The sequence below is a fragment of the Pinus tabuliformis genome, chromosome 4_2 (genome assembly GCF_031772625.1).
Source record: "Pinus tabuliformis cultivar Carrire ecotype Pingquan chromosome 4_2, CPIR1, whole genome shotgun sequence".
Classification (NCBI taxonomy): Eukaryota; Viridiplantae; Streptophyta; class Pinopsida; order Pinales; family Pinaceae; genus Pinus; species Pinus tabuliformis.
Genome location: NC_142304.1, coordinates 1,127,671,890 through 1,127,686,095, shown reverse-complemented (window position 1 = coordinate 1,127,686,095; position 14,206 = coordinate 1,127,671,890).

Sequence of the window (14,206 nt, the reverse complement as noted above, 5' to 3'; positions counted from 1 at the left end):
ATATTAGGGCTAGCACATGGTCTTGAAGAACTTAAAGGACCAGGGGCACGAAGCACTTTACAAAGGAAAAATGGCCCCTGATGGGAACAAAATCCGCTAGTGCCTTAAGGCTAAGCACCAAGTCATAGCCCTCGGTCCTATGATGAAGAAATGTAGAAAGGGGCTAAAAAAAGGGGCCAAAGGATATTAGAACTCACTATTTTGTAATGTATTTAAGATCAAAAGTCCCGATGAAGAAAAAATATAATATAACATTATGGCTATATTACAGGGCATATAGAAATCTAATAGTGAAATAGAGGGAGTTATGTGATGGATGAGTCGGAAGCTATGATTCAATGACACCACTAAGGCCACCAAAATTGATCGCTCTCGACTCTAGAAAGTGGTAAGTTCAAGCAGTTAAGGTGGAAAACGACAGGTGAACCAACTGAATCGTTGTGGCATAGATGTGTTCTGATCAGAGGCCATCATAGGAACAACAAGGAGATATTTTCTTCAACCATAATTCAGTTTTCCTTTTGTAATTTCCTGCATTTTAAAAAAGGAATCAAATCCTTTGTAATCATTTAGACAACAAAGCCTTTAGATGCCAAGACAGCTAGTCGATCAGACAACTGGAGCTCAAGCTGAGATATTATGTAACTATTTTTCAAGTTCTCCCTCTCCTTATAAAAAAAAGGGAAGAAAGACTTAACACAGGTTCCAGAATTCTAGACCAAAGAAGCCAGAATTTGGTGGTTCCAATTTGGTTCAATTTTCTTATTCATGAAGGACTTGAGCTATACAATTGCTAAATGTAATGGACTGGTGTTTGGGACTCCCTCTTGAAGGTTAATGAAATTGTTTTGTTGATTCCTATCAGAGGAATGTGCAGTATGTTTTATCCTCTGCATATCACTTCACGTATTTTTTTCTTCCTCTGAAATAGTGTAACGAATCTGTTGGTTTCACTCTCATTCATGGTTTCTGCTAAGTAGTAATAGTACCTGTGTTAACTACATATTTACTTGTGTTATTTAAAATTAATGGACCCGAAACCATCGGAAAGATGTGATTCTCAATGTCATATTTCACATTTAAGGGTTGAAAGGAAAAGATCCCCAGGCCAGGAAAAAGATTATTAATTAATTTTGCAAAATTTTTAAATTTATTTCAAGAATGTGACTTTTAAAACTTATTTTATAAATACTTTTTTTACAAGTAAGATTGGCTTTACTGCTAAAAAATAGAAACTCTTGTCTGGTCATAGTTACAAGCTGACAAATGACTTGACTTACTCAGGAAAGATTTGATTCTTCTGGCAATTCTGCTGCTATATAGCTACACTACCAAACTCCATTTTCATTCCAGAAATGCAGATTTATTACGTTCCTTCACTTTTCTCAGAATGTGTATTATTAGAATTCTTCTCCTCGCCACCCTTTCTTTCATTCTCTTTCTCAATCCTCCTTTTTCATTTTCCACACCCATCGCCCATTTCCCTCGTCTCACCAATGCTTCTAATCAACACGCCCTGCTTGCTTTCAAGTCTGCCATCACATATGATCCCTACCAATCATTAGCTGCCACCTGGGAACCAAATGTTTCATTCTGCGAGTGGAAGGGTATCATATCCAGCAGGCGCAGGCAGAGAGTCGTTTCCCTCAATGTTTCAAGCATGGAATTACAAGGTACAATCTCTCCCCTTCTCGCCAGTCTTTCCTTTCATACAGTACTCAGCCTAATGAATAACAGTTTCCACGGTCAAATTCCCTATCAATTGGGAACCCTCTCTCGCTTAAAGATGCTTCGCCTTTCTCTCAATCAACTCCAGGGTTCCATTCTGCCCACTCTGGGTAGCGGCCGCAGTTTACGGAACTTGACTCTCTCCTATAACAATCTGACAGGAAACATTCCCCCACAACTATGCCTTCTCCCCAACCTAATAACCATGTACTTGGGAGTTAACAATTTGATGGGAACAATCCCGGACTGCTTGGGAAACATATCCTCTTTGCAGTACTTATATTTGCAAACCAACAACCTTCACGGCAGTGTTCCTTCCAAATTAGGTATGCTAAGCCAGCTCAACATTCTCACTCTTGGGGGTAACCATCTCACGGGACACATTCCGTTGGAGTTGTGTAGCGAGGAACTCTATCTGAGTACTAATCACCTTAGCGGCAGCATTCCTTCTTCCCTTTTCAATTGTACAAAGTTTCAATTGATTGACTTATCACTCAACCAACTCAATGGAATAGTGCCCATGGAGTTGGGTAAATTGACACATCTCCGGGGGCTTTACTTGGGCGGCAATCACCTGATTAGCGGCAGCACCACGAGATGCCCCATTCTTACTGCTCTTAGTAACTGTTCCAATCTACAAGATGTAGACTTATCCGAGAATAACCTCACAGGGAAATTGTCGTTTACTATAGGTCAGCTCTCTACAAAACTCTACCTCTTGGACTTGAGTTTCAATGATTTAGCTGGAGGAATACCTCCACAAATTGGAAACCTAACTAGTTTAGCAAGTAATTCTTTTACAGGGTCAATCCCTTCTTCAGTGAATATGCTTCAGAAGTTGGAGAGGTTATATATGCATTCCAATAATTTACAAGGAAACATCCCTATGGAAATTGGGCAGCGAAAAACCTTAGGGCTCTTAGATCTCTCAAAGAATAATCTCTCTGGAAGAATCCCTGATTTTGTGGCCAACCTCTGGCAGCTAAGGTATTTATATCTTAACCATAACCAGTTATCAGGAAATATACCTACAAATTTAGGGAAATGTGTGAACTTACTCTTGCTAGATCTTTCATACAACAAACTTACTAGGCACATACCTCCACAAGTTGCAGGCCTTGCAAATTTAGCCTTATATTTCAACTTGTCAAACAATTTATTACATGGCCATGTACCTTTAGCACTAGGAAAGTTCAATAAGCTTCAAGCTATAGATACTTCTGAAAATCAATTAACTGGTTACATTCCAAGTGCACTTGGAAGTTGCCAAGAAATAGAATATCTTAATCTTTCTTGCAACACACTTGAAGGTCCAATTCCACTATCCCTCAGTGAACTTCTCAGCCTTCAGGACCTAGATCTCTCGTCCAACACTATCTTCTCAGCCTTACACGTCATCTAGGTTGATACAAGATCAATCAATTGATAGAGGAATTTTACAAGATTAAGGAATTGTGAGAAGTAGTTTTGAAGACCAAGGAGTTGGACGAGAAGATTTTTAAGGACAACCTCCAAACATAAGAAATGTTGTATACAAAGTGTCAAGAACACAACAAGAGGAAAACATTGTGTAGATTAATTACACACTGCAATAAATGCAAAATGAGATTACTTGTCTCAAAAGAAGCGATAATATTATTTCACAACAATTGTCCCATGAAGGAAGAATTATGATTACCAAACCCTACAGAATGAACTGATAGAAGTAAAAGACTTGAAGTACATAGACCAAAAGCACCTTGCATGCAAAATCCAAATGTAGTTGTATTAGGAGAAGATGATGTGTTTGAAGAAACTTAAAAATATTTATATCCATTAATGTTGAAATAATTTAAGTGTCTCATATTCTAGAATCAATGAAATATGAAGAAAATATGCAGATTCTTAATCATGATGAATTTGTTGAACTAGAAAATTCTAAAGAATACCAAGAAAATTTGTTTTAGACAAAAGCTCAAACAAGAAAACTCAAACTAGATAATTAAATCAATTAAGGAAAAAATATTATAATGCACCTCAATCAACATCACAACAAGGAACTCCATATTTGATAAAGGAACAAGGTAACACCACAATAAAATTGCCTTACAATATTGGACAAATTTAGGAACTTGCAAATCACTCTGTCTCTTCTTGACTACCTCAAAAAATGGAGAACTTACTAAAATCTTGGAGAACATGGGTCCATCAAATTTAAGAATAGAAGTAGCTTTAGTTGGTAGTCATGAAAGACCCAATTAATTTCAACAGAAAGTAACAGGAAAGGTTTACCCTTTTTATATTCTTATTGAAAATCAAAACTCTATTGTGCATAATTGCATGGTAGGCAACATATCCACAAATAATATCATGCCTTTCAACAATAGGGTCCTTGGGGTTAGAATGCACTAAATATTATGAAGTTAGAGAAAATATTTATGTTATCGATTCTGTTAGTGTCAATGTCTTCATACTACCATCAGTGATCAAAATTTACTCTTTTTCATTTCATACTAGGAGCTCCATTCTGATGAGGTTGCATTCCATTAGGTCATGGATCTACTGATGATAGGGTTCATTTCAGTTTTTCCCTCATGATATGTACTCGTTGACCTCCTTTCATATCTTTCAGTCAATGATTCATGCTCATTTTCAGTTCATTTCATTAATTGCATAGGGTTTCAGTCTCATTAGGTCTTAGGGTTTTCACCATGGTCAAAATTCAGTGATTATTGCCAATAATGGTCAGCAGACACATGAGGATGATAATAATGATCAGAAAAGTCCTAATTTCTTAATTTGTAAGCTTAATGAAGTTCTCACCTCAAAACTAGTTTTGAGGTGAAAACAGAGCATTTGTATTTCATATTTAAATTTGATGTAATTTTATTGTTCTCATATGTAATAAATGGTTCCATGCTGCTCCTGGTCACCCGGTGATATTGCCAAGTACTTGCCACTGCAAAAGTCAAAGAATTTGAGCATCAGTCCACCTATCAAAGCAAAAAGATCAAGCATCCAAAAACAGAGTATTTGAAAAAGAAAATAGACATTATGAAAGTGGGTTTTCACCATCAAAAATCAAAAAGTGAAAGCCATATAAAGCCCATCCTCTATTGATCATTTCATTATGCTAATGTTGAAGTCAAAGTGCCAAAGGAGAGCTAAGAAGCAATTTTTAAGTGTCATTGAGCAAAAGAGTGCAGTCGTTGCGTTTTTGGAGAAATTCTAGTCGGCGCTACGCATTAGAGGCCGGCGCTATTCACCTGGCAGGGTTTTCCAGTGTAAAATTACACAGACGCTGCGCATTTGGTAGGCACTGCGCACTTGTGTGAGGCGTTGCGCATCTACCCAGCCAAGCTCGAGATCGCTCAAAACGCTCTACACTAGACAAATCTACCTCAAAGTCATCAATTCACTTTCTTGCAAGTAAGTACAATCATCATATCATATGATCTAGGGTTTTGATTGCTAAGCTTGGTATTTAGCATTTTTAAAATTAAAACCCTAGCCTCTAGGGTGAAACCTTAGTTCTCATCATCTCTCCATTGTTTTACTTACCCTATCCTTGCCATTATTCCCTAGACCAAACCCCATTCCCATTTACCTATTGCCTAAATCCCATTCCTTTCATACGTTTTCCCCATTCCCACTTACACTATCCCCAAACCCTAAAAATCCCATTCACACTCCCTAAAACCCTACTCATCCATAAAATCTCTTCATACTCATCTTTATTTCATCCACCCTTCCCATCATTGACCACAAGTGTTCACAGCCACCAAAAGAAATGGAAATAGACAGTGAGTATGAGTTTGAAGAAGACACCCTTAGTGACAGTTCCAGGGAGAGAAACATACAGCAAAGGAAGCCTCATAAAGAAGGAAGGATTATTGGAGAGGAGCCCACTAGTTTGAGGGAGTTACAAGCCTATCCATTTGCCATTTCTTGCTTTAAACACTAGTCATGCTTTGATTTTTGTGAAATGATAGAAAGAGTCAAATTTCATCATGAGTTGGCAAGGTTGTTTGTGACACATTTGCACAATAATGAAGTAACCCTTGCCGGAATAACATTCACCATATCACTAGCTATCATCTCAGAGGCTACAAGTATTCCAGATGTGGGTGAAAAATGGAACAAAGGTCAAGATATTGATCGGGAATACTATGAGCCTTACATCAAGGCTAGATACAAAGACAAAATGAAGAGAGTATTCCCCTTCAAGTTTTTGGAAGACAGGTTTGCTCCATTGATGAAAATCATTATCAAGTACTTCACTTGTGAAGGTAGGTTCTCCCAGTTTTATGCTTACCACATTAGACTTCTAATGCATTTCACTAGAGTAAGAATGATGAATATCCCTTACTTCATGTTCAGAAACATTGAGAAGATGGCACATATTGTAAAGAGGAAGCCATACCCCCAGCAGTTGAATAGCATTTTCCATTACTCTTTGATTAAAATCATTGTTCTACATCAACTAAACCTTCTTAAGATGCCATGGGAGACTTTCATTTCTCTTGAGATGTTCAAACGCACACAAATCCTGTACATCATGAAGAAGGTGGACCTTCAGGACATGAAATGGTCAAAGAGACTGAAACTGTTGGAGTGCCAGTGTTTGTGATATATAATAGGGGCACTAGGGAACGTTTTGCAGCTGCTAGGTGAGTATTATCTCCACCAGGTGTGGAAGGGGTCTCGCCTTCATCATCAAGCCACAGGAAAATGCTATGTCCACAAGGTGTGGAAGGGGCTTTGCCTTCTTCAGCAAAATAGGTACAGGGTGAGCAGTAAAGCAAGGGAAAAATTAAGGGCAAGAGAAACGTGCAAGAAGAGGATCTTAATGATCAGGAGGAAAGAGATTTTGATCTCATTGAGCATGAGGAGCCACAACAACATTTTACTCATCATGGAGATGATATCATTGACCTGGAAGCTCAAGATGAAGAACTTGTTAAGGGCATTATTATTCAAGAGAGGGAAGCTCAAATTCAAGCTTTGTCAGATAACCTTGACAGAGCCAAGTTTGTCATTAAGTACTTGGAACAAGAAAACAAACAGATGAGTGACAAACAGGATCTCATGGAGCTGGAGATACTAAAAACCAAGATGCAAAGAGGCCAAGTGACTAAGAAGCGAAGAGTCAAAGCAAAAAGGAAAAAGGCTAAAGAAATTGAGAATGCTAGGGAAATTTGTCTTGAGAGGGTCAACATACATCTCGAGGGGCTGATTGAGAAGGCCAATAGGGATAAGAAGATTCTTCGCCACATGGCCTACCATTACATGACCCGCAACAAAATCTGTAACATGAGGATCAAGAAGCTTAAAGCTAGGTTGAAGAAGGCTTTAAATAGAAAAAAGGAGCAAGATAAGTTGAAAATCTTGGCTGAAGCCTCACTAGCCCATCAAAGCAACTAATGGTGGTGTCCCATACCAAATCTGGGCAAGTTTTGATGATTTTTTGTCTTTTTCAAATTTTGAAATTTTGAAAACAGAAAATTGGCCTAGTTTTCCCTAGAGCATTTTTTGGAGGAAAGGCTTATATATTTGGATTTAGCATGATGAGAGCATCAAACCCAGAAAATTTCAGCAATTTTGGAGAAAAACTAGGTCACCAAAAGGTCAAAAAACTACCAAAAAATGACCTCTCTGCCTCTTTTTGGACACACAGAAGCAGCCTTGGGAGATTTCACTTTTGAGGGGGAAAATGACCTCCAAATGCAAAAATTCAAGATGTTCCAGAAACTAGACAGGAATACCTTTCCAATGAGCTATCTTGGGCTCAATTTGGCTAAGGGGAAGGCCTCCAAAAGTGGGTGGAAAGCGGCGCTGCGCATCTGGCCTATGGTGCTACGCATTGGGCCAGTTTGCCAGAAAATCAAATTTTCACCTACTTTCACTGCAAGTTGACTTTCTCTCTCTTCATGGATGATTTTATGATTGTAATTAATGCCTTGGTATGTAAATGTAATAGTGAAATGATCTTAGAGGGTAGATTCATTAGTTTGAGGTGGTTTGGGGGTCAATGAATCAGTTTCCATGCTTATAGAGGCAAGTTGTTCCACTGCCTATACTCTTGTTCCCTATTTGGAAATGGTTGTAACAGCTCCTTTTCTTTTAGATTCGAACCTTGATGGCTAGAATAGGTGGTTTGATGTCTATATTATGTATTTTTTTTGTCATTAGTAAAGGTTGGACTCTCTTGGATGCTCTAAGCTACATTGTACACCTTTATTAGCAATTTGGCAAGGAAATAAACTAGGATTTGTAGCTATTTTTATGGGATACTTGTTGTATGGTGTTTTTGCATAGTTTCTTCTTTTGTTATCAGTTTTTCTCATGTTTTATGTGTGCCACAATCTAATCAGGTGGATCATCTTCTACATTAACCATATCAGATAAAGGATCTATATGCAAATTTTGGACACTTCGTGTTTATAGCTGCTATTCTTCATCAATTCAGTCAAAGGAATTGAAACTTTTAATTTAGCAATCTCATTTTCTAAGCTAAAATCTGAAACTTTATCTACCTCTTTAACTGGAGGGTCCTTCTTTTTGACTTTTTCTTTTGCTGCACTTTGTTGATTGTTCTTCTCATTTGCAATGCTATTTGCAGATGGTCCTTTGCTGGAAGTTGGATCAGCAGGCTCTTTCCCTTTCTTTTGAATGTTTGAGGAGTCATTTTTGGATTGTGCTTCCTTTCTCTTTTGAACTGGACTGACTGGTACATCTCTGCTTCTCAATGAGTATTGTTTCTGCTATGCTATTAATGCATTCATATATCCTCGCTGATAATCATCCGACTCATCCTCCAAAACTGCTTCATTTGCTAGTATGTAATCTTCATCCTTTTGAGCATCAAGTACCTCCGAATATTCTTCATCTTCTGTGAGAAAAATGGGCAAACCATCAGCAGTAAAGAAATGATTCGCCTCTACCACCAGATCATCATCATCCTCATCCTCTATTCCATGCACATAGTTTTGTTGCAAAGGAGTTCTAACTTGCTGCTGTTGTGCCGACTGATCTTGTATCTTTTGCTCCCTTTGTTTAATCTTGAATTGATGTTGCTGCTATCCTCTAATGTTGGGATTTCTGATCATTGTTTTAGGCTTATCTGCAATTGTGAACTGGTCAAACATTTTCTCAATTTTCTGGAGTATATTATCTTCCTTAACATCTGAGGAAGATGCTTCTTCATTTATGGTTACCTTCTTTTCAGTTTTCACCTTGCTCATTTGGCCAGTAGATTTGCCTTTACACTCACAGCGTTCTTCTGCATATCCTCAAGTGTGGTAGGATCCCTTTCCCGTAACTAATATGCCATAGCAGCATCGAAGCCGTCTAGAAATTTGATCAATTCTAACCCCATCGGTGGTTTAATGTCAGCTGGAATAGCATTATAAACTACATTGAACCTTACACAGTAATCTTGGACACTTTCACCCACATTCCTTTTGATATTTTCATACTCAGATAGAATTTGGAGAGGGTTTTTCTTTACCTCCCATCGATCCAAGAATTGTCTATGGAGAACTAGCAAAGTAATGATAGATGCCGCTGGTAATGCTCTGAACCACTTTTGTACCTCGCCTCCAAAGCTCTGTACAAATAATCCCATGGACACATTTTCTGCATCTACCTCATGAAGGTCAAAGAAGTCATTCATCCTGTCAACATGTTGCTGCGCTGTAATACTTTGAGTACTATCGAAAAGAGGTATCTTACTTTGGTAATCAGCGGGCATATCATCCAGATTTTGAGGTAGAACAACGGGTATCGAGCAGCCATGACTCGAGGTGGATTTTAAACTGATGTTGGGGTAACTAGGGGATTCGAGACAACAAGGGGAGTTGATGTAACAGAGGTGAAGGGTGTTTGAGGGATAGTGATAGGCTAATGAGGGCATGAAGGTATGAATGGTGATGTAAAATATGTTTCAAAAAACTCAGGGAGTCTATCGGTGATAAGGGATGATTGAGGGGAGTTCAGAGAATCTCGATTACTGGACAAGTTGGCTCGTTTGAGTTCAAGTTCTTTGATGAATTCTCGATCTTGGACTATGTCCAGTAGTTCACTATCAGATGTGGTTCTAAACAGAGAGAGACCAAAGTACTCGTCAAAAGGGAGATCTTCAAGGAACAACCACTCAACAGGGCATGAATGAGATCTAAAAACAGGTCTAGGACTTGGTGAACTTTCTTGTCTGAGTATTCGCGGAATGAGATTAGGATTTTCAAATATGGGAGGAGGATCGAGATTGGGATTGGACCTAGTGTATCTTCTTGAAGCCAGTGTGTTCAAAGTTCTCAAGATTTTTATATTGCTTTACAACTTTCCACTTTTTAGCCTAATGAATTCTAAACTTATCATCCAAAAGTTCAGAACTTCTCAATAGTACTGGGGTGATTTGTCTTTCTTCCCCAATATGGTCGCCACTATGTTAGAGCCTAGATTGACCTCAGGCTGAAAGAAGGCAATCCTAGGATAACCACAAACCAAGCTTAACCTGGTAGCTAGCCCTACTAGGTCGGGAGAGGGCTCTCTCCTTGTGAATCTCAATCAAGATGACTAGATCAAATATGGATTTTAGGCTAGGTATAGTAGCTCTATGGTTTTTGATTGATTTTGTTGCTGGATCAAATGGAGCAGGCAGCTTTGGGTCCAGGAAATCAAGTCAGGATGCAGGGTGTTCTATGGGGCAAGGTAGGTAGGTGTTTTGGCACTTGAAATTGAGTGAGATGAGAGGTTTAAGACTGGTGAGGAGCTGAGGAGGGCATGCAAAGATCATGTATCCTTCTCAAACAGTAGAAAACATCAAAAAACTTAATGGCTTTCCAAGGCAGAGCACTGTAAACAATGAATTCTACCTATCTATCTTGATATCATTCAGCTAGAAGCAATGAATTGGAGGGTCAGTCTAAGAATAGTGAAGTTCCTCCATTTTATATAATCCTTAGACTGCATGAGTATGTCCTTCACAATGCCATGTTTGATTTCAGAGCTTCCCATAATCTGATGCCAAAAGGCATTTTGGAGAAACTGGGCCTTGACATTACTCGAAAATATCATGACTTGTATTCTTTTGATTCCAGTAGGGTCCATTGTATTGGTCTTATCAAAGACCTGGTGGTATCTTTAGACCAAATCCCTGCCAAGAATGTTCTCATGGATGTGGTTGCTTCGGACATTCCACCGCGGTTTGGTATGATTTTGTCCAGATCATGGGGTGCAAAGCTTAAAGGGACTTTAAAACTAGATTTCTCCTATGCTACTATTCCCGTGTTTGGCCAATTGAGAAAACTATATAGGGAGAAGAAAATGAAATACATGATTACAAGCAAGGAGAAACTGTTTAATCATCCAATTAATTTTGTACATACATATTTAGAGTCATTTGTATTATATTCAGATAGTGGTTTGAATGATGTTGATAGTCAGTTAGTTGAAGTAGAAGATGTGCCAGAGATTTCCGAAAATTTTAGAGTAGTCCTTGATCAAGAAAGACATAAAATTGCAAGTACTTTTGATCAGTTTACATACCAGCAGTAGCAAGAAGACAATGAACAACAGAAAAATGAAGAGGTCAGTCAAAGTAAGCAAGAGAAAGAAACAAAATTTTAGCATTTAGAAGAAGAAGCAGGCTTATGGAGCATGGATTTTGATGGAGCCGTGGGTAAGGATGGTGCCGACATAGGGATTTGGATTCGCAACCCTGTTTTCCAGCCAAATAAAGTCCCTAGTAATGTTAGAATTTGTTCATATAAATTGGCCTTTGACTGTTCTAACAATGAAGCCGAATATGAAGCATTGATTGCAGGTTTGAAAATTCTCAAAAAGCTGAATGCAAAAAGGATATCAGTCTATGGAGATTCGGAGCTGATAATCAAGCAAGTCAAGGGTGAATATCAAGCTAAACATCCAAGGATGAGAGCCTACCGAAATGCAGTTTTAGATATCTTAAGAATGTTTCCAGATTATACCTTGACAGCAGTACCTCGTGCTCAAAATGTTATTGCAGATTCACTTGCCACTGCTGCAAGTAATTTGAAGATTCCGATGAATTCCAACAACAAGTTTGAGATCCATGTCAAACATCGCTCCATTGTTCCGGACAATTTAAGGTATTGGAAAGTGTTTTGGGATGATAAGGAGATCAATACCTTCTTGCAGAATGAAGGAAACTACAAGGATGCTTCCATAGATGTTGACTATGATACCGATGAACCAGAAATTGAGGTGAATCAGATGGAAATATTGCAGTTGAAAGACAATATTATTCCTAAAGGTCTCATACCTTTAGAATAACTTTTCGATCATGATGATGTGGCTAGAAAGCCAAGCTTGGTTCCTACAAACAAAGGTGTTGAGGATGTGAATCTTGGAATATCAGATAAGCCCAAGTTTGTGAAATTGTCCAAAACATTGTCACCTGAGGAAAAGTCTAAATATGTTAGATTGTTGTCTGAATTTGCTGATGTGTTTGCTTGGGATTATTCAGATCTAAAGGTGTATAACAAAGACATAATTTAGCACACTATTCCCATCAAGCCAAATCAGAAGCCATTCTGACAGAAGCTGAGAAGAATCAATCCCAAGTTGCTGCCTTCCATTGAGAAAGAGGTAAACATATTATACAAGGCTGGTATAATTGTCCCAATCAGATTTTCTGATTGGATTTCGAATCTTGTTCCTGTGAGAAAGAAAACTGTGGAGATCAGATTGTGTATCGATTTCCAGAATCTAAATAAAGTATCATTGAAGGACAATTATTCGTTGCCGAAGATGGATCATATCCTCCAGAGAGTGGTTGGAGCATCACACATGTCACTACTCGATGGATATTCAGGGTATAATCAAATTCTAGTGCATGAAGATGACCGAGATAAGACTGCATTTACCACCCCTTGGGGAACTTTTCATTATGCTAAAATTCCATTTGGTTTGAAAAATTTTGGAGCCACATTTCAGCGTGTAATGGACATCGCTTTTGCCAATGAAAAGGATGTATTTCTGGTTGTATATTTAGATGATTTGACAGTGTTTTCAGGTTCAGATGATGAGCATCTTCACCATTTAAGGATTGTGTTTCAGTGATGTAGGAAATTTGGGATATCACTCAATCCGAAGAAAAGTCACTTTGCCATGGATTAAGGGAAGCTACTTGGCCATATTATCTCAAAGCAAGGAATTCGCATTGATCCTTCAAGGGTAGAAGCAATTCAACAGATAGATTTTCCCAGGAACAAGAAAGAGATTCAAGCTTTTAATGGTAAGATGAATTTCCTATGAAGATTTGTACCCAATCTAGCTGAGTATTTGAGAGAAATTACTAATATGTTAAAGAAGGACAGTGTGGTAAAATGGACGGAGGATGCTATGCAATCATTTAATCTGGTAAAGTATGCTTTCTCTACAGCCCCGGTTTTGATTAGTCTTGATTAGACACAAGATTTCATTTTATTCTCATTTGCATTTGAGCATACCATGGCAGCAATTTTAATGCAAAAGAGAGTTCAGCTGGAAAAGCCCATTGCATTTTTCAGCAAGACCATTAGAGATGCTGCTTTGCGGTACAACATAATTGAGAAACAAGCTCTTGCTCTTATCAAAGCTTTGAAGGACTGGTACAAACCGATCCAGAAGGAAGGCAGGGAAAATGGATTGCAGCAATGTTAGAATACGATCTGGAGATCAAGCCTACAAAGTTGACAAAGGACAAGGCCTAGCAAGGTTAATGGCGGAATCAAATCTGAATGCTTTAGATATAAATATTATCGCAACCATATCGGAAGATGAAGAAGAAAGCTCCCTGATTCAAGTGTCTGAAATGTTCCCTCAGTCACTGTGGTATTCGGATATCGTGTATGTACTTCAGCACCTCTCGCCACCTCCGGGGATGATAAAGAACAAAGGTAGATCTCTCAAACATAAAGCTACTAAATTCTGCATTTTGAATAATGCCCGTTACTGGAAGGATCCAAGAGGTGTTTTGTTGAACTGTTTAATTGAAGATGAAGCCCAGCAGGCGATGAGTGACTTTCACAAGGGTGATTGTGGTGGACACTTGTTCTAGAAGACAACAGCAAAAAAAAATTGAGAGCAAGCTATTACTGGCCAACTTTATTTTCAGATGTGTACAAAACAGTCATGAGCTGTCATGAATGTCAGATCTTTCAAGGTAAAAAAAAATTGTTGCCTCTTCCTCTAAAACCGGTTGAATTCAATGCACCCTTTCAGCAGTGGGGACTTGATTTTATCAGGGAAATCCATCCAACATCGTCGGCATAGCACAAATGGATCCTAACAGCAACCGACTATTTTACCAAGTGGATTGAACCAATTCCGACCAGACAAGCCATAGATACGGTAATCATTCAATTCTTGGAATCAAACTTTTTATCTTGTTTTGGTTGTCCTAGTAAAATCATCACAGATAATAAAGCGGCATTCAAATCCAAGAAGATGATTGATTTTTGCAGCAAGTATAAGA